Source organism: Leucoraja erinacea, chromosome 23 (assembly GCF_028641065.1).
Source record: "Leucoraja erinacea ecotype New England chromosome 23, Leri_hhj_1, whole genome shotgun sequence".
NCBI classification, from domain to species: Eukaryota; Metazoa; Chordata; class Chondrichthyes; order Rajiformes; family Rajidae; genus Leucoraja; species Leucoraja erinaceus.
In genome coordinates this window covers 5,671,231-5,696,065 of record NC_073399.1, presented here as the reverse complement: position 1 = coordinate 5,696,065, position 24,835 = coordinate 5,671,231, and the positions used below count along the sequence as shown (strand labels likewise).

The 24,835-nt window shown below is 38.8% G+C and overlaps 1 pseudogene; it reads left to right on the top strand.

Moving 5' to 3' along the window:
- Positions 1–6,041: 6,041 nt before the first annotated feature.
- Positions 6,042–24,835, top strand: LOC129708135 (myosin-4-like; annotated as a pseudogene).

Genomic DNA, 24,835 nt, shown 5'->3' with positions numbered 1-24,835 from the left:
CAGTAAAGAAAGCGAATGGCATGTGGGCTTTCATAGCAAAATGATTTGAGTATAGGAGCAGGGAGGTTCTACTGCAGTTGTACAGGGTCTTGGTGAGACCACACCTGGAGTATTGCGTACAGTTTTGGTCTCCAAATCTGAGGAAGGACATTATTGCCATAGAGGGAGTGCAAAGAAGGTTCACCAGACTGATTCCTGGGATGTCAGGACTGTCTTATGAAGAAAGACTGGATAGACTTGGTTTATACTCTCTAGAATTTAGGAGATTGAGAGGGGATCTTATAGAAACTTACAAAATTCTTAAGGGGTTGGACAGGCTAGATGCAGGAAGATTGTTCCCGATGTTGGGGAAGTCCAAGACAAGGGGTCACAGCTTAAGGATAAGGGGGAAATCCTTTAAAACCGAGATGAGAAGAACTTTTTTCACACAGAGAGTGGTGAATCTCTGGAACTCTCTGCCACAGAGCGTAGTTGAGGCCAGTTCATTGGCTATATTTAAGAGGGAGTTAGATGTGGCCCTTGTGGCTAAGGGGATCAGAGGGTATGTAGAGAAGGCAGGTACGGGATACTGAGTTGGATGATCAGCCATGATCATATTGAATGGCGGTGCAGGCTCGAAGGGCCGAATGGTCTACTCCTGCACCTAATTTCTATGTTTCTATGTTTCTATGAAAGAATAGGAATTGAAACGTTTGGAGACATGTATGATAATGGAAATGTTTTATCGTTCCAACAACTACAACTTAAATACAATCTGAGAAGTAATCAATATTTTGAATATTTTCAAATCCATGACTATTTGAAAAAATATACACAAGAATATCAAAATTTGTCTCCAGACCTATTAGACGAAGCAATGAATATAAAGGCGGAATCAACTAATTTAATATCATACTTGTATAATATCATCCTGGATATAGAAATACCATCATCCGATAGATTTAGAAGAGATTGGGAACAAGAACTAGCTATAAAAATTTCGAAAGAGAGGTGGGATAAACACTTGCTATATGTGCATAAATGCTCGATCAATGTAAGACATATTCTAATCCAATTTAAAACTTTACATAGACTATATTACTCAAAACTAAAATAAGTAAACTTTTTCCAAATGTCTCCCCCATCTGTGATAAATGTCTATCCCAAGAAGCAACTACAGCACACTCCTTTGTTTTTTGTATAAAAATCCAAAAATTTTGGAATTAAATCTTTGAAATTTGTACAAAATTATTTAAAATAAAACTGAAACCGAACGCAGAATTGATTATTTTTGGAACAATTGAAGCCAGCTTTGAGCTGACTTCATTCCAAAAGAGCTTCCTTAATTATGGCTTAATAATGGCAAAAAAAACGTATACTTAAATTCTGGAAAAACGCTCCCACACCAACGATAAAAATGTGGATTTCAAATATGTCCGAAATGTTACACCTGGAAGACATGAGATTCCTCCTAGCAGGCAAATCAGACTATTTTCAAAAGATTTGGTCTCCATTTATCAACTTATTACAAGTATAGGGTGCAACATAACTTTGAAAATAAATGGTTTCAGGACCTGGTGAGGGGTGTGTAAAGATATGAAGTAGGTATATCCCTTTTATCTTATTTTACTTTCTTATATCTTCTGTTCTCTATTTTTCTCTTTCTTTTTCTTTGGTTTACTTTTTATCTCTTTTTCGTGTTTTACGTTTCTACGGCTCTCTCTTGATCTCTCTTTCACGCACTTACTATCCTAACTAACTCTCTCTACTTTCCTTATTTTTAAAGTTTAAAACAAGAAGTGGTACAGGAAATGTATTATGTTATTTTTGGCTTATATACTGTAATGTACATTCCACCTAATAAATAAAATATTTTTTTTAAAAAGGACCCTTCCAGCTCTCCCACAAAGCCTACTGTCTCCGCCTTTTCCTTTCTTTTTCCCGTCCTCTCCCCGCTCCCCCTGCCCCCCCGGAACATCAGTCTGAAGAAGGGTCTTGACCCGAAATGTGGCCTTTTCCTTCTCTCCATAGATGCTACCTTACCCGCTGAGTTCCTCCAGCATTTTTTGTCTACCTCAAATCTTAGGTTGTTCCCAGGGATGCCGACTGAGACAAACGTGAATTGGTGCTGGAGGATCATTAACACAGTAAATGACGCACTGTGTACTGCCTGAAACTTGTTGGTCTTCTTGTGCAACATGATATACTAGCAGAAACAAGGATTATATACCGATAGCTTGTATCATCCTAGGCCACATGAGCGGCAAGGTGCTCGATACACAGAATATATTAACAGTGCAGATGTGTAGAAACAATTACACAATGAGTATATAGATTATTAGCATAATGAAAGCCATATACTGTTTTTGTATTCAAGAAGGAACTGCAGATGCTGGAAGATCGAAGGTACACAAAAATGCTGGAGAAACTCAGCGGGTGCAGCAGCATCTATGGAGCGAAGGAAATAGGCGACGTTTCGGGCCGAAACCCTTCTTCAGACTGATGGGGGGTGGGGGGGGGGAGAAGGATGGAAAAGGGGAGGAGTGCTCTCTCTCCCCATCCCTGCACTCGCAACAAGGGCAGAGTCCCTCTGGCCCTCACCTTTCACCCCACCAGCCGGCAAATACAACACATAATCCTCCGCCATTTCCGCCACCTCCAACGTGACCCCACCACTCGCCACATCTTCCCATCTCCCCCCATGTCTGCCTTCCGCAAAGACCGCTCCCTCCGCAACTCCCTTGTCAATTCTTCCCTTCCCTCCCGCACCACCCCCTCCCCGGGCACTTTCCGTTGCAACCGCAAGAAATGCAACACCTGTCCCTTCACCTCCCCCCTCGACTCCATTCAAGGACCCAAGCAATCGTTCCAGGTGCGACAAAGGTTCACCTGCATCTCCTCCAACCTCATCGACTGCATCCACTGCTCTAGATGTCAGCTGATTTACATTGGGGAGTCTAAGCGTAGGTTGGGCGATCGTTTCGCCGAACACCTCCGCTCAGTCCGCAATAACCAACCTGACCTCCCGGTGGCTCAGCACTTCAACTCCCCCTCCCATTCCCAATCCGACCTCTCTGTCCTGGGTCTCCTCCATTGCCAGAGTGAGCAACAGCGGAAATTGGAGGAACAGCACCTCATATTCCGCCTGGGGACCTTGCGTCCGGATGGCATTAACATTGAATTCTCCAAATTTTGCTAGCCCTTGGTGTCTCCTCCCCTTCCTTAACCTTCTAGCTGTCTCCTCCCACCCTCCCATCCGCCCGCCCTCGGGCTCCTCCTCCTCCCCTTTTCCTTCCTTCTCCCCCCCCCACCCCCCATCAGTCTGAAGAAGGGTTTTGGCCCGAAACGTCGCCTATTTCCTTCGCTCCATAGATGCTGCTGCACCCGCTGAGTTTCTCCAGCACTTTTGTGTACCTTACTGTTTTTGTATTTCTTGTCGATATTTTTTCAATAATGGTTATTTTTGAAATATTAAAGAAGATTCTGTATGGTCAACTCCTGCCATTTCTTATGTTCTTTGGCAAGCTCTTGTCCATGGTTTGTACAAAACTAATACTGCAATTTATTGCCGGTAAGAGTTACTAGCTTTTGTAGTCAGAATAATAGTGAGGATGATCTGTATGTAAATGGTGTAAGGAACGATGAGAGGCAATTACTGTATACATTAATCCTCATCATTCTGAATGACCACATGGATTATCAGAGCACCTTGCAAATCCTCCAGGTGTTTCAAATGCGTATAGCCAATTATGTTTTTTTCTATGTGTAGTCACGGGTGGAATATAGGAAATCTCAGACAGATGTTTTCTGTGAATATATATTTGCCCCCCACACACACAAACACTATTTGTTGCTTTATTATTTACATACAGGTCACCCTCAACGTTACTATGAGTATTAAATCAGGTAAATCTTCTTATATGTAAATTTAGCTGGTTCATATGAACTATGGACAAGAACTTACCTAAGAAAATAAGAAATAGGACAATTTGATTATTCAAATTTGCTTTGCCTTAATTATGGTCATAACTGATCTTTTTTTCTCAATTACATTGTCTGACATTGTCCCCGTGTCTTTTTAATTCCTCCATGTCCAAAACAAAATGACTGAGGCTTCACAGTGCTAGCAAATTCCATATTTCAACCCTCTGAGTGAAAAAATGTCACCTTTCACAACCATAATACTGAAACGTTGGTCTTAAGCTGTGCCCTCTGGTCCCAGACTCCTCAGCCATGGAACATTTTGCTTTAATAGTGCCCTTTTAAACCTTGTTATGTTTCAATGAGATCATCCTCATCGAAAGATTACAATCAGTGTGGATCGGTAATAAATTCTAATGCACAAGAATGCAGGAAGGTGAACAGAGTGCTAGACTCAGCCTGGCCCATCAGAGGCAGAGCCCCATCCACCTCCACTATAGGATATTTGCTATCCACCATCGAAAACATCTAAATAAGGTACAGCCTCAGAAAGTCACATGAGTGGCACGGGTGGGGGACATTTTTGTGGAATTTAAAAGACATAAACTGTATTGAACAATCTCTATAGCCTACAAAAATGTCGGATGGAATTTTCGAACTGTGCACACATTGTATATATTTATTACTTGGACAGGGGCCACGAGTGGGGGACAGTTTTGGTGGAATTTGACGAATGTAAAAATATTGTACTGAAAAAAAAAAATTGTATAGTCTCCGAAAATGTCGGATGATTTTTTTTTGTTCAAATGGTTCATGAATTGTGTATATTTATCAATTGAATAATGTCTATTTTGAAAAAAAAACAAAAAAACATCTATCATCAAGGATCCCCACTATGCAAGCCATGCCTTCTTCTCACTGCTACCACTGGGCAGGCAATACAGATGCTTTAAGCCCCACACCACCAGATTCTGGAACAGCTACCTTCGTACATTAACCTCACCCTCCCTCAGCAGTGGAACACGGTGGACCACCTCTTGAACGACTAAGGACTTGCTTTCGCATTGTGTCTTTTTGAACAATTGTCCGTTTTTGGAGTATTTTTCTTTTTGTCTTGCTAAACATCTGTAATTTATGTATGGTTTATGCTTTTGTGTGCTTTCTAAGTTGATGTGCGCTTGATGCTGCTGCAAGCAAGGTTTTCATTGTACGTGTGACAATGTAAAGTCAACTTGACTTGACCTTATCTTGCTAAACTCCGAAGACTATATCCATTGTTTACTCAATCCTTCCGAAAACAAATCTACCGGCACTGGATCGAGTCGAGTGTGTAGCCTCCCCGCAGCCCCATACAATGAATTGAGCGCTATGTAACATTTTCTAACATTTGTTTTACCAAATTATGAACATGTGCAATGTTGCCTTTTAATTAAACATACACATACTATGTCCATGCAAGTATCGTGGAACAAAGTTTCATCGTCGATATTAGGGACTACAAGGGAATTTATAAACTTCAAGGTTTGTTATTGAATAAACATTAACATTATAAATGTAGCTTGCGCTTATCAAGAAAGCACCGTATGGTCAGCAGAAGACTATTTTAAAGATTCAATGGAATTAAGATACTAAAACGTGGGTTTGTTATTTGTCAGCTTTACAGCTTCAACTTATATGGCTACGTGTGGTGTCAATCGGATTACTGCTAATGAATTCCAAAGCAAATTGCTTATGTTGCTTGTCTAATTATATCCCGATATTAGAACACCAGTCAATGCAACAAGAAAATCTGCTCATCAGGCTTTTGTATACTAATTATAGGAATCGGACATGCTGTGCTCACAAAAAAAAAGTATATATAAGTTGACCGGAGCACAGAGAAAGCTGCTGGTGCCCAACCATCGGGGTAAGTTTCTCACTTTCTTCATAAACATTCACTGGCGAAGCCGGGAAGGGGAGGGGGGGGACCCCATCACTTCTCTCGGGTAGTAAATGATGAGGAAGAAGAAATCTATCCAGAAAACCCCCACAATTAGAATAGACCAACCAACATAAACATTTTGGCTCATGTAGATCAGATCCCGAGATCAGATCCCGAATGATGTAAATTAATTAATTTATTATTTTCTTTTGCTAGAATTGAGTGGAATCTTTTATTCTTCACTGGGACTGAAAAAGGTAAAGGATGATTGAGCAAGCAAATGTTCTAACAGAAACTTGTGATTGATGAAACTGCGTTTGATTTTTAAGAATTGATAATCGTTCGGTGATAACGCAGAACATTCGAATACGTATAAATGCACTTTAATGATAATAATGTACGAGTTGTTATTGAACACCGCATTAAAAGTAGTTGCTTCAACATTCACCGGCGCAGCGAGATGTATCATGTATCACGAATAGCATAAACGCTGCACATATTCTGTGCAACAGCGGCGAGGTGATCATCATTCTCTACAGTTACAAAGCAAACGATTCACAAATATTTAATACCAATGAAAGGTGACCAGTGCATATAATTTACTTTGTAATCCGTTAACACGATATTTGGCATTCTAGAAACGGCAGGGGGTTGGACGCTGCATTCGAAAGATTTGTTATACGCGATTCTCGAACTATTTTATCGTGTATATTTGCTCTGCCCTGGATTTTGGATTTTGGACAAATTATGCGCAGGCACTTTTTTAAATTTTGCAGAATTACAAATTTGGGATTCCGGTGAGAAACATTCCCGTTGAAAATACATGGCTCGTCACAGGCCTATGTTCTGAGTATCTTGTCAATCTCGTCACAAGGATAGTAGGCAGTTGAAATTTACACTGAGCAAAAAAAGGCTATATTTAAGTTAAACTGGTAACGCGGTGCTGTGCAAATGAATTTGCCAAAATAAACTAGCCAGGCATAACAATATTAAAAATGAAATAATGAAGATACAACGTCAAAAGAGACTGACAAGCTGATTTCATCCATTCCGTTGTGGTTTGTTGAAAGAATGTAATTGTTTTCCCAACAAGTAATAACTAATTAGGTGTAGTTCGAATAAGAGCCCTGTTTCCTTCTCGTGATTCATTTACTTATGTTAAAAGGAAATGCTTGAATGCCGCTGATGTGATTATGTGCTGATGCATTTTCCTTGTGCTATCCAGCAATAGACCGAAGCCATGGGGGATGCGGAGATGGCAGTGTTTGGGAAGGCGGCGTCGTATTTACGGAAGACTGATAAAGAAAGGCTTGAAGCTCAGAACCGACCGTTCGATGCCAAAACCGCCTGCTATGTTGCCGATGAGAAAGATCTGTTCGTGAAGGGAATCATCAAGAGCAAGGAGGGCGGCAAAGCCACCGTGGAGACCTTATTAGACAAGAGGGTTCGTTGAATAGTTACACATAATACTGTATTCGGAAATGAATATTACTGTGTGTCTGCAGCGTACGCCAATGACACATTTCATTAAATTTGATTGTTGATTATTTTCAGACCGTTACTGTTAAAGAGGCTGACGTCCTGCCGATGAATCCTCCAAAATACGATAAAGTAGAGGACATGGTCATGATGACTCACCTGAACGAGGCATCCGTGTTGTATAACCTCAAAGAGCGTTATGCTGCCTGGATGATCTACGTAAGTACAGTTGTTTGATCTTGCAAAATGACCATGCTGGCCATAATGATCAGAATTTGCCTGATAAATGCTCATTACATTCTCCCACCTTAGACTTACTCTGGGTTGTTCTGTGTCACTGTGAACCCCTACAAGTGGTTGCCAGTGTACGACCCACAGTGCGTGACGGGATACAGAGGGAAGAAGCGTCAAGAGGCTCCTCCTCACATCTTCTCCATCTCTGACAACGCGTATCAAGCCATGCAGACGGGTAGGTGGTCAATTGGTATTTTTTTCGTTTAGAGCCTAATTACATTCGAATTGTAATTTAAATATGGAGCAAATTCATGAAGCAAACAAACAAAATAACCAGCGTCTATAGTCCTTGTGTCTCCGACGAAACTATCTCTGTGGTTTGAACTCTGGATACTGATGTTGTTTTCTTTTCCCCCAGATCGTGAAAACCAGTCCATCCTGATTACGTGAGTGTTACTGAGTTCAGAGCTTGCGATAGTGTGACTATTTTCTGATAGAGGTGTCATTATTTATTTTTGCATATCCATCACATCGTTAATATCATCACGTAAATACATTTTCTGTTGAAACCCACTTTCCTGCTTCCTCGTCGACCCCAACTGCCGTCCACTTCTACAATCCAAAAACCTCTTCAATTCGGGGAAAGCGGAGCAGTCCCCCTCCCCATTCATATCCAGTCATGTTTACTTCTGTGCTCACAACCTTCCCAGTAGCGACACCTCATTAATTTTCACAATTTTTCCCTGACGTTCTCTTCGGCTATATCTTCTATCCATGTAATCAGCGGACATCTGCAATCATTCAATTATACTCCATGCGGGGCTGATTTTAAATCACTCTACGTTTTTCAAAAATAAAAATAAACGATAATTGTATAAAATAATTCCAAAAGTTTGCTTCTTACGCATGATCAGAGCTGAGTAGTGTTCACAACACCAGAGGGTTTCTTCGGAGTTTATACATAGTCTCATCGACCTCCCTTCCAAAACCCTCAGTGTTTCTTCTTCATGGCGATGTGAAACCACATTCATTGACCAAGCTTTTTTTGGAATTGTAGTTCACTTGAATATTTATTCCTTCAGTCTGTCTCGCTGTTAGTTTGGTAATTGTTCACTTCGTCACGTTCTTCATGCAGCGGAGAATCCGGTGCCGGGAAGACTGTGAACACGAAACGTGTTATCCAGTACTTCGCTTCGGTTGGAGCAGTTTCCGACGCCAAGAAGAAGGAAGCTCAAACTTCTGGGAAGATGCAGGTGAGACAGAGTTGGTACCACGCACAATCTGACACCTTCCTGCAGTTTACTTCTAACTTAATTTAGTAAATTAGTAAATTCTAGATTCTAATATCGAAAGTATTTTTGCAGGGATCACTGGAGGATCAAATCATCCAGGCTAACCCACTGTTGGAAGCCTTCGGTAATGCCAAGACTGTGAGGAATGATAATTCATCTCGTTTCGTAAGTTTCCTGAGCAGTTTCATTACCCTCTTGTGTGCAGGCAATGATTAACAGAGCAGTGTTGATTAAAATGTTTCACACAACTAAATCGGTTTCTGATATGCATGTTCTTTATATTTCAAGGGTAAATTCATCAGGATTCACTTCGGTACCACTGGTAAACTGGCTTCTGCTGACATTGAAACCTGTAAGTGCAGTGGAACTGGATTTGTAAATATTGTTTGTAAATCAAATTGTTGACTAGTTTGACACGTTCTTTGTCAATTCTATATTTGTTTGTCTCACCAGATCTCCTGGAAAAATCCAGAGTGACATTCCAGCTGAAAGCTGAAAGGAGTTACCACATTTTCTACCAGATGATGACCAATCACAAACCTGAAATCGTTGGTAAGATTCAAAGTGTTGAACTGAAGAATTAAAAGTAATTGGGTTACATGTTGTCTTTCTGTAGTTGCTCACAAGTCTTTCCACAAAACATTTATTTTGCAGAGTCATGTCTAATTACCACAAATCCTTATGATTATCCTTTCATCAGCCAGGGTGAGATTACAGTCAAGAGTATTGATGACACAGAAGAATTGGTTGCAACTGATGTGAGTAGTTGCTCTGCATATATTTGTACCTTCTTAATTTGACTAATACATTATAATACATTAATATATTCAAGCCATCATCGACATTAATCTATATTGACACAAAAGATATTCATAACTGAATGAAGATGATTTGATTTAAAGAAAAATAGTGAAAATAATTACAATGGTTGACCTAGGAAGTGTTTATGTATATGGAAATAAGAAAAATAAACCTGCCATCTCAGACTTTCAGGTAACACATAGTAGGCTGGATTGCACCCCAAATGTTGGGTTGGGAACAGCTCTGCCCAGATCACAAGAAACTGAGAACAGTTGTGGATGTAGCCCAATCCATCACAAAGACCAGACACCCCACCATTGACTATATCTAAATTCATGGTGGCTTGGAAAAGAGTCAATATAAACAAAGACTTGTCCCACCGCTCTCATTTGTTCCTCTTTTCCACTCCCATTGGGCAGAAGATAAAGAAGCTTTAAAGCGCACACCACTAGACCCAATAACAGCTTCTTTCCCTCTGTTATTAGGTTTCCGATTTGACCTTCTGTAAATATATGTAAATTGGAGCGTTGATTCGACAGTTTCTTCATTTTCACCTGTTTCAGACGTTACCCTTATGGTAAAACTTGCAGGATTCTCCAACACCACTGTGAACGAGTCGGGGTAGATGGACTCCAGCGCCATTAGGGTACAGTTAGGGTACTGTCTGATTCACCTTAACACCATTGTGGACATTGGACTTTGTTTCTGGAACTGATGCACACCAATGCAGATAATTATATTCTGCACTCTGCATCTTTCCTTTGCTCTACCTATTGTACTTGAGGGTGACTTGATTGTATATATGCACAGTATTATCTGATTTCATTGGGTAGCAGGCAAAACAAACATTTTCACTGTACCTTGGTTCACATGACAATAATAATCCTACACCTACAAAAATGACTACTCAAAATAGTTTTTGGATGTGTCTACAGGTACTAGATAACTGATGTGTTCAATGCATTAATATTGTTTTGGATTCTAACCATTTTGTTGCACAGACTGCCATCGATATCCTTGGCTTCGTCATTGAAGAGAAGTGGGGCATCTACAAACTCACTGGCGCAGTGATGCACATGGGCAATATGAAATTCAAACAAAAACAGCGTGAAGAGCAGGCAGAACCAGACGGCACAGAAGGTAACAGTTCATTTCACTTCCGCATTTATCATTATTTACAAATTCAAAATAATACGGACCTTCAGTATAATGTAATCAGTGCCAAAATATTTTTGAAAGATATTCCACCTCCCTAACAAATATCTACAGAGTTAATGTTCGCCACCAGAATGTTGCGCTGTTCTGTGTTCTTTTTCCACCCTAGGCCCATCACAAACCAACTCATTATATTGTTCATCAGTAATTTTATGTTAGCTACTTGGTACAATATTGATATATTGTGAAGAAGATGTTAAAGTAAGGTTGGTTGAATCAGGCAAACAGCTTGCTGTGCACAGATCCAGATATTCCAGTGTATTGCCAGCAGTTCCACACAGAGAAAATTAAACTTCCTGGCAGTTGTTTAGTGAAATTTCTTGAGTGAATGCCTCAGTGTATAGAATGCTGGAATGCAGCAAACAGCCCGTGAAGGAATGGGCATAATGACATTGCTTCCAGGGGAGCTAGCAGGATTCAAAAGGCTTTTTGGCTGTCCGTGTGTCTTTATGAGAGAAGATAACATACAAAAGTTATTTTCTCAAAAGAACACAATTCACTGCCATTTCCAAATGTAATAATTTGCCTTTGTCTTATGTTAGATGCCGACAAAGTTGCCTACCTGACCGGCCTCAACTCAGCAGATTTGCTAAAGGCATTGTGCTATCCACGAGTAAAGGTTGGCAATGAATTTGTGACCAAAGGGCAGACGGTTCGACAGGTACGGTTACCATGATAGTTCGTAAACTTTTAAAATACTTTATTTAGAGTGTTACCTTCAACTAAAACACATATTATATTCTTTTAGGTCACCAACTCAGTTGGTGCTCTTTCCAAATCTGTTTTTGAGAAAATGTTCTTATGGATGGTCATCCGTATCAATCAACAACTGGACACAAAGCAGGCCAGACAGTATTTCATTGGTGTGCTGGACATCGCTGGTTTTGAAATTTTTGATGTATGTTTCAGAAATATAATCAATAACAAAATACATAATTATAAATTTCGAACAGTAAAGACGAGACACTAATAAGTGAGTTGATGATATGTATTTGTTTAGTACAACAGCTTGGAGCAGTTATGTATCAACTTCACAAATGAGAAACTGCAGCAGTTCTTCAACCACCACATGTTTGTTCTGGAACAAGAGGAGTACAAGAAGGAAGGAATTGAATGGGAATTCATTGACTTTGGTATGGACTTGGCTGCTTGCATTGAACTCATTGAGAAGGTAGGTAATATCATGGAAGACATAAAAGAAAGTAGAATGTAAATCTAATTTTATATTAATGGCAAAGACTTAAAAAATAAACATTGGCATTGTCCACAGCCCATGGGTATCTTCTCAATCCTCGAGGAGGAGTGTATGTTCCCCAAGGCCTCAGACACTTCCTTCACGAATAAGTTGTATGATCAGCACCTTGGAAAGTCAAACAACTTCTTGAAGCCCAAGCCTGTCAAAGGAAAGCCTGATGCTCACTTCTCACTGGCACATTATGCTGGCAATGTGGACTACAACATTACTGGCTGGCTGGATAAGAATAAGGATCCACTGAATGAAACTGTAATTGGGCTGTTCCAGAAGTCATCAGTGAAACTGTTGGGTGTTCTCTACGCTGCAGTCCCTGAAGGTAAATCTCTGCTATAAACAGCTGTTAGCAATGGTATTGCTTTCTCGCCTTTAATAATTTGTTAAGAACAATTAAATGTGTTGCTTCTTTGTCACAGACAGTACAAAGAAAGCAGGCAAAAAGAAGGGTGGTTCATTCCAGACAGTGTCTGCTTTGTTTAGGGTAAGATTTTTCCTTGCACATTCACTTATCACTATGTATTGAACAAATTATATGAATCGTGAATTAATTTGTAAATTATTGACTGAAATGCATCAGACTAATGTACAATTGTGTAACTGTCTGTATTTTTTAACATCACAGGAAAACTTGGGCAAGCTGATGGCTAACCTGAGAACCACACATCCTCATTTTGTGCGCTGTCTCATCCCCAATGAGACAAAGACACCAGGCAAGTCGTAGTTCCATCTATCCAGTCAATGTGTCATAGAAAATAATGTTGTATTCTACTTTAGTTGTTTTATATTAATGTTTTAAACACCAGGCATTATGGAAAATCACCTTGTCATACACCAGTTGAGGTGCAATGGTGTGCTGGAAGGTATCAGAATTTGCAGAAAGGGATTCCCAAGCAGAATCATCTACGGAGACTTCAAGCAAAGGTGAAATATCTCAAATTCTACATTTTTATTTTCCATTCAACTAAATTGTTCAATATATTTAGTTCTAATAAAAATCACCAATAATGTATATAAAACTCTCATGCAACAGGTACAGAATTCTAAATGCAAGTGCCATTCCTGAAGGCCAGTTCATTGATAGCAAGAAGGCATCTGAGAAATTACTGGGATCCATTGATGTAGATCATACCCAGTACAAGTTTGGACACACTAAGGTAATTATGTTGAAAGTGTAAGTTTTGTAATGTGAAATAACGAGATGAATCAACAATATACTTTTGAATGGAATCTTAGGAACAGGTGATTTGAAAAGCATCTTTGTTAATATGTAAGTGGATATATGGGGCAAGTACAAATCCACTAAAACCTGCTCCATTTGTTCAGTTCTGCAAAATACTTATTCTATGTTGACATTCTGATATCTATTTTTATGAACAAGAACTATGCTCCTAAAATGTTTATGTTTTCAGAATTAAATACTGAAACCAATCCCTTACTTTGTTTAAGGTGTTCTTCAAAGCTGGTCTCTTAGGGCAACTTGAAGAGATGAGAGATGAAAAGTTGGCACAGCTCGTTACCCAAACTCAAGCTATATGCCGTGGCTTTTTAATGAGGGTTGAATTTACGAGAATGATGGAAAGGAGGTAAATAATACCTAAAAATATATTTACACATAAACAAAAGTTATACATTCATAGATCATTTTACTAAATAAACAAAATATGGTTATAATCTCTATTCATTTCTCCATGGCATTTAGGGAAGCTCTATATACTCTACAGTACAACATCCGTTCGTTCACCAATGTCAAACACTGGCCATGGATGCAACTGTACTTCAAGATCAAACCTCTCCTGAAGAGTGCTGAAACTGAAAAGGAAATGGCAAATATGAAAGATGAGTTTGAGAAAACTAAGGAGGCACTTGTTAAATCTGAAGCACGGAAGAAGGAATTGGAAGAGAAAATGGTGGCTCTTGTGCAAGAAAAGAATGATCTCCTACTTCAAGTCCAATCGGTACCCACATTGGCTATCTTTGCATGGTTATACATGTATACAAAACACATGGCCTGGTATAATTCATTGTATCATTTTATTGCAGGAAGGTGAAACTCTGGCAGATGCAGAAGAAAGATGTGAGGGGTTGATTAAAAATAAGATTCAACTAGAGGCTAAAATGAAGGAAGCTAATGAAAGATTGGAAGATGAAGAGGAGATGAATGCTGAGCTGACAGCTAAGAAAAGGAAACTGGAGGATGAGTGCTCAGAACTGAAGAAAGATATTGATGACTTGGAGCTCACATTAGCCAAAGTTGAAAAAGAAAAACATGCCACTGAGAACAAGGTATTTAAGGGTGATCTTGATGTCAAATTGATGTACTACTCATGAAAGATTTCTGATGATTGCATGTCATTATTCTATTTATTTTGTTTTGCTGAGCATAGGTTAAAAACCTCACTGAAGAGATGGCTAGTCTTGATGAAAGCATTGCTAAAGTAACCAAGGAAAAGAAAGCTCTCCAGGAGGCCCACCAGCAGACCTTGGATGATCTCCAGGCTGAGGAAGACAAAGTCAACACTCTGACCAAAACAAAGACTAAGTTGGAACAACAAGTTGATGATGTGAGTATTTTAAAGCATAACTAAATCAAATATTTGTTTTTACAATTATCATTGCTTGATCTAATAAAACATACTGTTTCTTAAAAAGCTTGAAGGTTCTCTGGAGCAAGAGAAGAAACTCCGCATGGATCTGGAGCGTGCTAAGAGAAAGCTTGAAGGTGACTTGAAGCTGTCTCAAGAAGTAACAATGGACTTGGAGAATGACAGGCAGCAACTGGATGAAAAACTAAAGAAGTCAGTATTAGATCTTTTTCACAATTCTCTGTTTAAAATTGTATCCCACTTGTCTTGTTCATGTCATGCAATGCTTATTTTCATTAGATGTATAACTTCTGTTGGAAAATATTAAGTTGTACGTATTTAAGATTCTGTGATTGTGCTAAATTCTCATTACTTAAATGTACATACTTTCAAAGAAAATATGGTGATAAATTTAAGGTTTATATTTGGTATCTGTTACCACTATTAACTATTTAATTATTTCTTCAGAATGTCAGGGGAGTAAGACACTTTTGTGCAAGTTTATTCAAAATAAATAAGTTAAATATTTATTTAATTAACTGAATTCTGCATTTTCACTATTAAAGGAAGGAGTTTGAAATCAGCCAGCTTCAAAGCAAAGTTGAAGATGAGCAGGCTATGGGTTCCCAACTGCAGAAAAAGATTAAAGAATTACAGGTGATGGATAAGTCCAGTAAAATTATCAATGCCTTTCAGTGAAAGTCATGCACATGAATTGATAATACTGGTTCCATGATTATAACCAATGCATATTTATCTTAAGGCTCGTATTGAGGAGCTTGAGGAAGAAATTGAAGCTGAACGTGCCTCTCGCGCTAAGACTGAGAAACAGAGAGCCGATCTTTCTCGGGAACTTGAAGAGATCAGTGAGCGACTGGAAGAAGCTGGTGGGGCAACAGCAGCTCAGATTGAAATGAACAAGAAACGAGAAGCAGAATTTCAGAAAATGCGCCGTGACCTGGAAGAATCCACCCTCCAGCACGAAGCCACAGCTGCTGCTCTTCGCAAGAAGCAGGCTGACAGCGTTGCAGAACTTGGGGAACAAATCGATAACCTGCAGCGGGTGAAGCAGAAGCTTGAGAAGGAAAAGAGTGAACTGAAGATGGAAGTTGATGACCTCGCCAGCAACATGGAATCAGTGTCCAAAGCTAAGGTACAGTGATAGAGGACACTAAATACTACACATTTATAGTTAACTTTGAATTGTTGGTGTTGTTCGGTTGGTGTCGCAGCTCTTGAAAACTGGTTGCTTTGGTTTCAGGCAAACCTTGAGAAAATAGCACGGACACTAGAGGACCAGGTCAGTGAAATGAAGACCAAACACGATGAACATCAACGGTTGATCACCGACTTATCAACTCAAAAAGCCCGTCTTGCAACAGAAAACGGTATTGATCTATACCTAAATATACTTTTTATAACGTGCAAGAAAACACAATCTCATTTTTTTATTTTTCACTTGCAATCTCGTGTAATTTGCAGGTGAGTTGAACCGCCAGGTGGAAGAGAAAGAGGCCTTGGTATCGCAGCTGACAAGAGGAAAACAAGGATATACCCAACAACTTGAGGAACTGAAGAGGCAGCTGGAGGAAGAAACAAAGGTAGCTGTACCAAACTAATGTGGATTATTTGTCTCAGAAAGGGAAACTTTACAAAAATACATTCGTCATAATTTGATTTTTAAAACTGTGGAACTATAAATTAATTTATTGTGAAGTAAGGATATCCAATAATAATTTATTTTTCAATGTGACCAGAAGCAAATTTGCAAGATTTAGTTACCTACTGATAATTGCAATGATATTGAATAACACTTCATTCATGCCAAATTGTAATCATTTCAGGCTAAGGGAGCCCTGGCCCATGGTCTGCAATCTGCCCGCCACGACTGTGACCTGCTCCGTGAACAATATGAAGAGGAGATGGAGGCAAAGGCTGAGCTCCAGCGTGGAATGTCCAAGGCCAACAGTGAAGTGGCTCAGTGGAGAACAAAATATGAAACTGATGCAATCCAGCGCACAGAAGAACTAGAAGAGGCCAAGTATGTAACAAAGAGGAGCCTATGTTCAAGCACCATATTCTGTCAAATGGTTTTACTGTAACATTCTCTGGATTTGTACTTATCAGGAAAAAACTTGCTCAGCGTTTGCAAGATGCAGAGGAGCATATAGAGGCCGTGAACTCCAAATGTGCTTCACTGGAAAAGACTAAACAGAGACTGCAGAATGAAGTGGAGGATCTGATGATAGATGTAGAGAGGGCAAATTCAGCAGCAGCAGCTCTGGACAAGAAACAAAAGAACTTTGACAAGGTAAGAGCCACATCCCAAAGTCAGTCATATTACCTATATTTTTCCTAATATTTGTAACATGATATTTCCAATTTTAAAATAAAGGTTCTGGCCGAATGGAAGCAGAAGTTTGAAGAATGCCAAGCTGAACTGGAAGCAGCACAAAGGGAATCTCGCACTTTGAGTACAGAGACCTTCAAAATGAAGAATGCATACGAAGAGTCTTTAGATCATCTTGAGACTCTTAAACGAGAAAACAAAAACCTGCAGCGTAAGTCTTGTTCTTTTGATTTAATGTTTTTTAGAGATCTAAGAATATTATCATTTTAGAATACCTATATTAATATCAGAGTGTTTTTTCTGACAACTCTGTGTAATATACATTTTATTCTTAATAGAGGAGATCTCTGAGTTGTCGGAGCAGTTGGGCGAAAGTGGTAAGGCTTTCCATGAGCTGGAGAAAGCAAAGAAAACAGCTGAGCAAGAAAAATCTGAAGTCCAGTCTGCTCTGGAGGAAGCAGAGGTAAACATCAAAATTACTTCTGAAACATTCATTAGACATTTATTTTGGAACAGAATGTTGAAATTAGCTATTTATATTATAAATAAATCTTATATTAAAATTTTAATAGCATAAAAAAGTTATCTGTCTGCAATGATTAGTAATGATTTTTGTCAAATATTTATTGTCAGATATATCAGGATGTTGCATTATTTTTTTGTATCAACATTAGTTACAACTTGACACACACCCTGTCACCCAGATCTGCCATCACTAAAGGTGCAATAGGTTACAATAATAACTCCCCTAGCAGTTATTTTATTACATGGTTAAAGCAGTCAAACCACTTGCTCTCATCACTACTATCTATTAAGCCTGGCTTTTGTTTCCTCAGCATTGCTCCAATTCAAGTCACTGACTCTTGCAACCTTTATTCACATCACCATCTGATTCCATTTTTGCGTTGTCAGATGCTGGGCAGCTCTGAACCTTTACTCAAGCATATCTTTCTCTCACCTCTCAGGTCCGAATCATAATTTAAAAGTTGTGTTTAAATAGTCCAACAGTCTTTTGCAATCTTCAATCTGCCTGCTCCAGTTTATTTTTAAACCATTCTGACATATGGCCCCGAGATCAGAGAGACAGCAATAGATGGACATGGCAAAGCAGTAGGTGATGGCACAATTATTATAGTACAGGTAGAAGGTTCATCATCAAATTTCCGTGAGATGTCTATTAGTTAGTATATTTTGGAGGCAATAAAGTTGCAATATTAGTTTATGAATAATGCATTTAAAAAATTTCAATCCAGTCATCTAAATATCTTTGGTAAATTATAGGCTGAGTGATACAGGAGAAAACATTGTAAAGGATCTTTCAAAGTACAGTTCACTTAACCTTGGGTCAAGATTATTAATTTTCAGTCAAGACGCATTCTAAGTTTGGTTGAAAATGAATCTTCTTTTTGTGAAATTTAAAGTGTTATAATATGTTCCTCATTAAAAAGCTGGTTATAATGCATCGCTAAAGTGGGAGAAATGTCGATAAAGCATTGAAGGAGTTTCTAGCTGCTTTCAATTGATCCCAATTTTCATTAACTAATGTATTTTGAAATCTGACATTCAATATATAAGGGCAATTGACTCATAAAAATACTCATCAACAGAAACCATAAACTTTCTGCAATCAGTCTCCTCTCCATTAAAAATAACATAGAACAGAATAACGTAGGGATAGATCCTTCAACCCACAATGTCCCAGCCGAACATGATGCCAAGTTAAACTAACCTCCTCTATGTGCATGTCATCCATACCCCCCATTCCCTGCGTATCCATATGCCTATCCAAAAGTCTCCTAAATGTCACTATCGTATCTGCTTCCACCAACACCTGTGGTGTGTTTCTGCGTATTTCAGGCACTTTCTTTGTAAAAAAGCTGCCCCCCCACATCTCCTTTAATCTTTGCTCCTCTCAGCTATGCCCTCTCATCTTTGATATTTCCAACCTGGGAAAAATGTCCTGTCTACTCTTTCTTTGCCTCTCATATTTTATATAATTCTAACGGGTTTTTCCAAAGCCTCTGACGCTCCAGAGCAAACAATTCAAATTTGTTCAACCTCTCCTTATAGCTAATACCATAAAATACTGGCAGCATTCTGGAAAACCTCTTCTGCACCCTCTCTTAAGCCTGCATATTCTTCATGTAAAGGAGTGACCAGCCCTGCACACAATATTTCAAATGCAGCCTAACCAAATTCCTACAACACTGCAACATGAGTTCCTGACTCTTAAACTCAATAGCTTGACCGATTATAGCAAGCATACCATTCGCCATCTTTTCACTTTATCTATTTCTGTTGCCATGTTCACGGAGCTATGAACATGTGCATCAATGCTGTTGAGGGTCTTGCCATTAACTGCATACTTTCTGAATTCCATACTCATTTGAATTCCAAAGTGCAATGCCCCACAAATAAAGAAAAGTTTGCAAAGAAAGGTTCCTACAGCCCAACACGGACTTCCATCTGTATATATGTATATATGTATGTAGCGCCGCAGAATGTGTGCACCTATTCCACCCCCCATCTCCCTTCTGTTTTTTGTTTTTTTCTGTTTCTTGTTTTTTGTGCTAAATTGTATGTATGCACTGAGTACGAGCAGCTTTCAGTTTCACTGTACATGTATAGTGACAATAAATGGCATATCTATATATCTATATCTATAATAGGTGCATAGCAAGATTCAAAATATGCCATGTGTGAACCTTTTTGTGTTTGGCAGGCATCTCTGGAACATGAAGAGAGCAAGATCCTTCGCGTTCAGCTGGAACTGAACCAATTGAAGGCAGATGTTGACAGAAAGATTGCAGAGAAAGATGAGGAAATTGATCAGCTGAAGAGAAATCATCAGAGAGTTGTGGACACAATGCAGAGTTCTTTGGAGGCTGAAGTCAGGAGTAGGAATGATGCTTTAAGAATTAAGAAGAAAATGGAAGGAGATCTGAATGAAATGGAGATTCAGTTGGGTCATGCTAATCGCCAGGCCTCAGAAGCTCAGAAACATCTCAGAAATGTTCAAGGTCACATAAAGGTCTGTACTATAGGTCATTGGTGTTTGATTTTTAACTATTCATATTTAAAATCTTATGCGCTTTTAAGTAAATGCATTGTTTCTTGTCAATATCTTTGTAATTTGGATCAGACTTTTCTGGGTTTCCATGGCATGTGGAATTGCAAAAAAATCTCACTCTAAATGCTGGCAAGGTTTGGGATTCCTGACTTAGTGTAGACCAGCTACAAGCGCTACAGAGTCTGCGTGGAGTCAAACAGCAGATTAATAACTAATATTCCCCAGCAGAAATGCAGGATATGTATTAGTATCTGTTCATTTGAACAGATATTGCAGGGCTACATGGAAGAAAAGTAAGAGTAAGGTAAATTACATTGCCATTCATCCCCTTCCCCCCATCTGTATCATATCACTTGCAAAGCTTTGCCACACTCACTTCTCTCTTTTCTAGCATTCTCTCCCTTGATCCAAAATCTGAAGAAAGGCTCCGACCCAAAACATCATGTGTTCATTTCCCTCCACAGAAGCTGCTTGTCATGCTGATTTCTTCCAGCACTGTGTATTCAGCTGAATCTTCCAGTATCTGCATTCTCTATCCCTTCTTTTGCTTTTGTTTGGTTCATCGTTTTTGATTTTTAATAACATTTATAATCATTAGTGATTTTTACTTTATCACTGAAGAAATTTGACAGGCTGCACAGCTATGGAACTGTTTTTGCCGCATGTTAATAATTTCCAGAGGAGTTTTCTGAATTTTTTGTGGTCTGCCCTAGTTAATTGAGGTTCTGTCTACTCTCTTGGTGTGCCACTCAGCTGCAGAAATATCTGGTTTAGCAGGATTAACTTTCCAGAGCTGGAGAAGATGTTTGTATGAATGGAGATTGTATGCAATGAATGTATGTTGTGGTTTCCATTAAAGAAAATCCATTCTTGAATGTATACATGCTTACATATGTTCCAAATGTTAAATTTACAATCAATTCTTACATCCTTATAATTGTTTCTGCTTCTACACAGGACACCCAGTTACAGCTGGATGATGCCTGCAGAAGCCAGGAAGACTTGAAGGAGCAACTGGCCATGTTGGAGCGCAGAAGCGGCCTGCAACAGGCTGAGATTGAAGAAATGAGAGCCGCTCTAGAACAGACAGACCGAGCTCGCAAAATTGCTGAACAAGAGCTGGTCGATGTCAGTGAGAGAGTTCAGCTGCTGCACTCTCAGGTTTGTTCATAAATTTGTGTAAATTGGATGGACAATGTTTTTTTACGGTTTACATATCCGACAAAATAACTTGTTGGAAATTGTTTCATCTTGCAGAACACGAGCCTCATCAATACAAAGAAGAAGCTGGATTCAGACTTGAATCATCTCCAGTCTGAAATGGAAGAAAATATCCAGGAGTCAAGAAATGCTGAAGACAAAGCCAAGAAGGCTATCACTGATGTCAGTCAGAAGTTATTTTAACAATTCATTGAATTTTATTTATAAAAGTTACTTCATTTAAATTACATTAATATCATTTGAGTGTGAATAATGATTTGCCCAATTGTCTCATATTGCAAGGCTGCCATGATGGCTGAAGAGCTGAAGAAGGAACAGGACACCAGTGCTCACCTTGAACGAATGAAGAAGAACCTCGAGCAGACAGTGAAGGACCTGCAGCTTCGCCTGGATGAGGCTGAGCAGCTGGCAATGAAAGGAGGAAAGAAACAGCTCCAGAAACTGGAGGCCAGGGTAAGATGCAATACCCTGCTGTCGTATGCTGCATCCTAAAGCTTGCGGATATGTTATAGCTCTGAAACAATTAATCCTACTTTGTCAATTATTTAGGTGCATGAGCTAGAAAATGAACTGGAAGCTGAACAGAAACGGGGCATTGATTCCATCAAGAATGTTCGCAAATATGAAAGAAGAACGAAGGAATTATCTTATCAGGTACAGCACACGTTTTGTTATGCCCATTGTAGATTTCCTAAAAGCCAAATTATCTGACAATGTATTATAATTGATTAAATATTATTTTCATGAAACATGGAAAAAATATATTGTTCTGTGCTTTTTACAGTCGGATGAAGATAGAAAAAATATACTGAGACTACAGGACTTGGTTGACAAACTGCAGCTGAAGGTTAAGGCCTACAAGAGACAATCTGAAGAGACTGTAAGTCATTTTTCAGGACACCTGTTACATTTAGATTCTCTTAAGATATGTTTATATCATGAAGATATATAGTAAAGTTGTTCAATATTGTTTCACTCACATCTGCAAGGATAATCCAGTTTTTGTTGTCCCTTTACAGTTATGAATGTATTGTTGCATAATGAAAAAGATTAACGAGAAAAGACACCTACAAGGCATTTATTTGTGAACTGCCTTAATGTTTAAAAATGGGTTTTAAATGCACCAAAATTCTTGAAAGGAGTTCAAGCACAATACCTATGCCTTCCCTAACCACATCATAAATTGCTTTGCTCAAATTGTTACTTTCTCTTTCTCTGATGAAGGCAGAGAATCCATTGTTTATGTTATATTCGATATTCCAGTCATTGTTTCAACCTGCGTTCCCGTCTTCACAGTCATAAATGAATTATTTTCTAAGACCACAGGTTAACACAGACAGATGGCTTATAGTTACTGAACTCTAGACTTACATTTTGAGCAAATCTTCCAATTTTGTATTTTTGTCTAAATCGGGGAGCTTGCTTCAATGTCAACTGTGTTGTTCAGAATGTTAAAGATTTGAATCATGCCCTTCAAATAGTCCAGTGGTGGGGAACCTTTTCATTGTGGAAGGCCGCATTAAGTTAGCTGTAATCTAATAAGGCCGCACCCAAGAAACTTAATTTAGATATACTTCAAAATGTTTTAATTGTGGCCGTCAGTCAGAGAGGATTATTTAGTTGAATCTTCTTTTACTCTTTGATATTTGAAATGCGTTCATTTTAAGATTTAAATAAAAATAATAAAAGATGAACAAAAACATAATAATAATAAAAAGATTTGTTCTACTAAATTTGGATTCATTCAAAAGGTCACACTTAATGGCATAGAAGGCCGCATGCGGCCTTAAAGCCTCATGTACACACTACATGGTTTTGTGAAGTAAGGAAAATTGTTTGACATGCAGATCTCTATATGCATTAATAAAGGAAGAGTCTTGATATAATGAACAAAATAGTTGGTCAGCTAACTTTGTAAAGATGTAAACGATGAAAAGACAAAACAAAACCTTTTCACTTCTTCATGAAATAAAGTCAAGCTAATGTAGCAAGATCATGGTAATTGTAGTTACATTAGAAGTCATAGATAGAAGTGCATGACTTTTTCTATGATTCTATCCATGACTCCAATGCAAATATAGTTCCTTTTTTGCACCCTGCTGTAGGAAGGATGTTGTTAAACGGGAACGAGTGCAGAGAAGATTTATAAGGATGTTGCCAGGACTTCAGGGCCTGAGCGATTTGGATAGGTTGGGCAGGCTAGGACTTTATTTCTTGGAGTTCATGAGGATAATGGATGGCCTTCTAGAGGTGCATTTGATTATGAGGGGGATTGGGTAAATGCACAGTCTTTTATCCACAGAAGGAGAATCAAGAACCAGGGGACATACAGTATGTTTAAGTTAAGAGGGGAAAGATTGAAAAGGAACCTGAGGGGAAACCTTTTCACACAGAGAGTGGAGGGTATATGGAACAAGCTGCCAGAGGAGGTACAGTAGTTAAGGCATGTACTAAGGCATGGATATGAAAGATATGGAGCGATAGGAAAGGTTTAGAGGTATGTGGCCCAAATACGGGTAGATAGGACTGGTGTAAAGGAGGCATCCATGTTGCATGGGCAAATTGAGCCAAAGAGCCTGTTTCCTTGCTGTAGGACTCTATATTCTTATTCTAGAGCTTATCCCAAATTGTAAATCAACTGAGCAAAATGCCAATCAAATTTCTCCCTGGGTTGATAGAATATTGCCTTTTGACTGGTCGTTAATTATAGAAAATAATATGTTGATTTGAATCTCCACAACAGATCTAATCTAGATGGAACATTTTTGTAATTGTCGCAATTATAAAATAAATTTATCCCAGTTTTCTAATAGGTCAGCCTGGAAGCCAACCATCCAAGATCCAATCTTAAGTTTTAAGAGTGTCTGTAAAAGTGTGTTTGCTATTTGTGAGTTGTCACTGGATTTTCAATCTCAGTTTGTTGTTGTAAGCAATGGAAAACATTTGCTGGAACCATTTTTTTATGCATTCCCTTTAGGAGGAGCAAGCCAACATTCACCTGGGCAAGTTCAGGAAAGTCCAGCATGAGCTGGAGGAAGCTGAGGAACGTGCTGATATAGCAGAATCCCAAGTCAACAAGCTTAGGGCTAAAAGCCGGGATGTTAGTGTCAAGGTAATGCAAACAATTTTAAAATCGCTGTACTGAATTACAATAAGGCTCCCTTATACTACCATTTTAAAATTAATGCAAGGTCATTTGAATGCAGGACAAATCAAAAATGCAACATGGGAGCCAGATCTTTCAATTGACTCTCAAGAACACTAAAACAACAATTTAATGTTTACTTTGAGTATAACAAACCTAATGTAATGTCCTCAAGTTCCATTCTGTTACTCGACAAGGTGAACTAGCTCAGATCCACTGACTAATTATTCAATTCAATAAATACTGTTGAGAGACTGTTATATTTTTGTGGTTTAAATGATTTAAACATTCTTTATATTAATTTAATAACATGCATTTTCTTTTTCACATTAGGCAGCTGAAGAGTGAAGAAAAGTGAAATAGATCCCAGCAC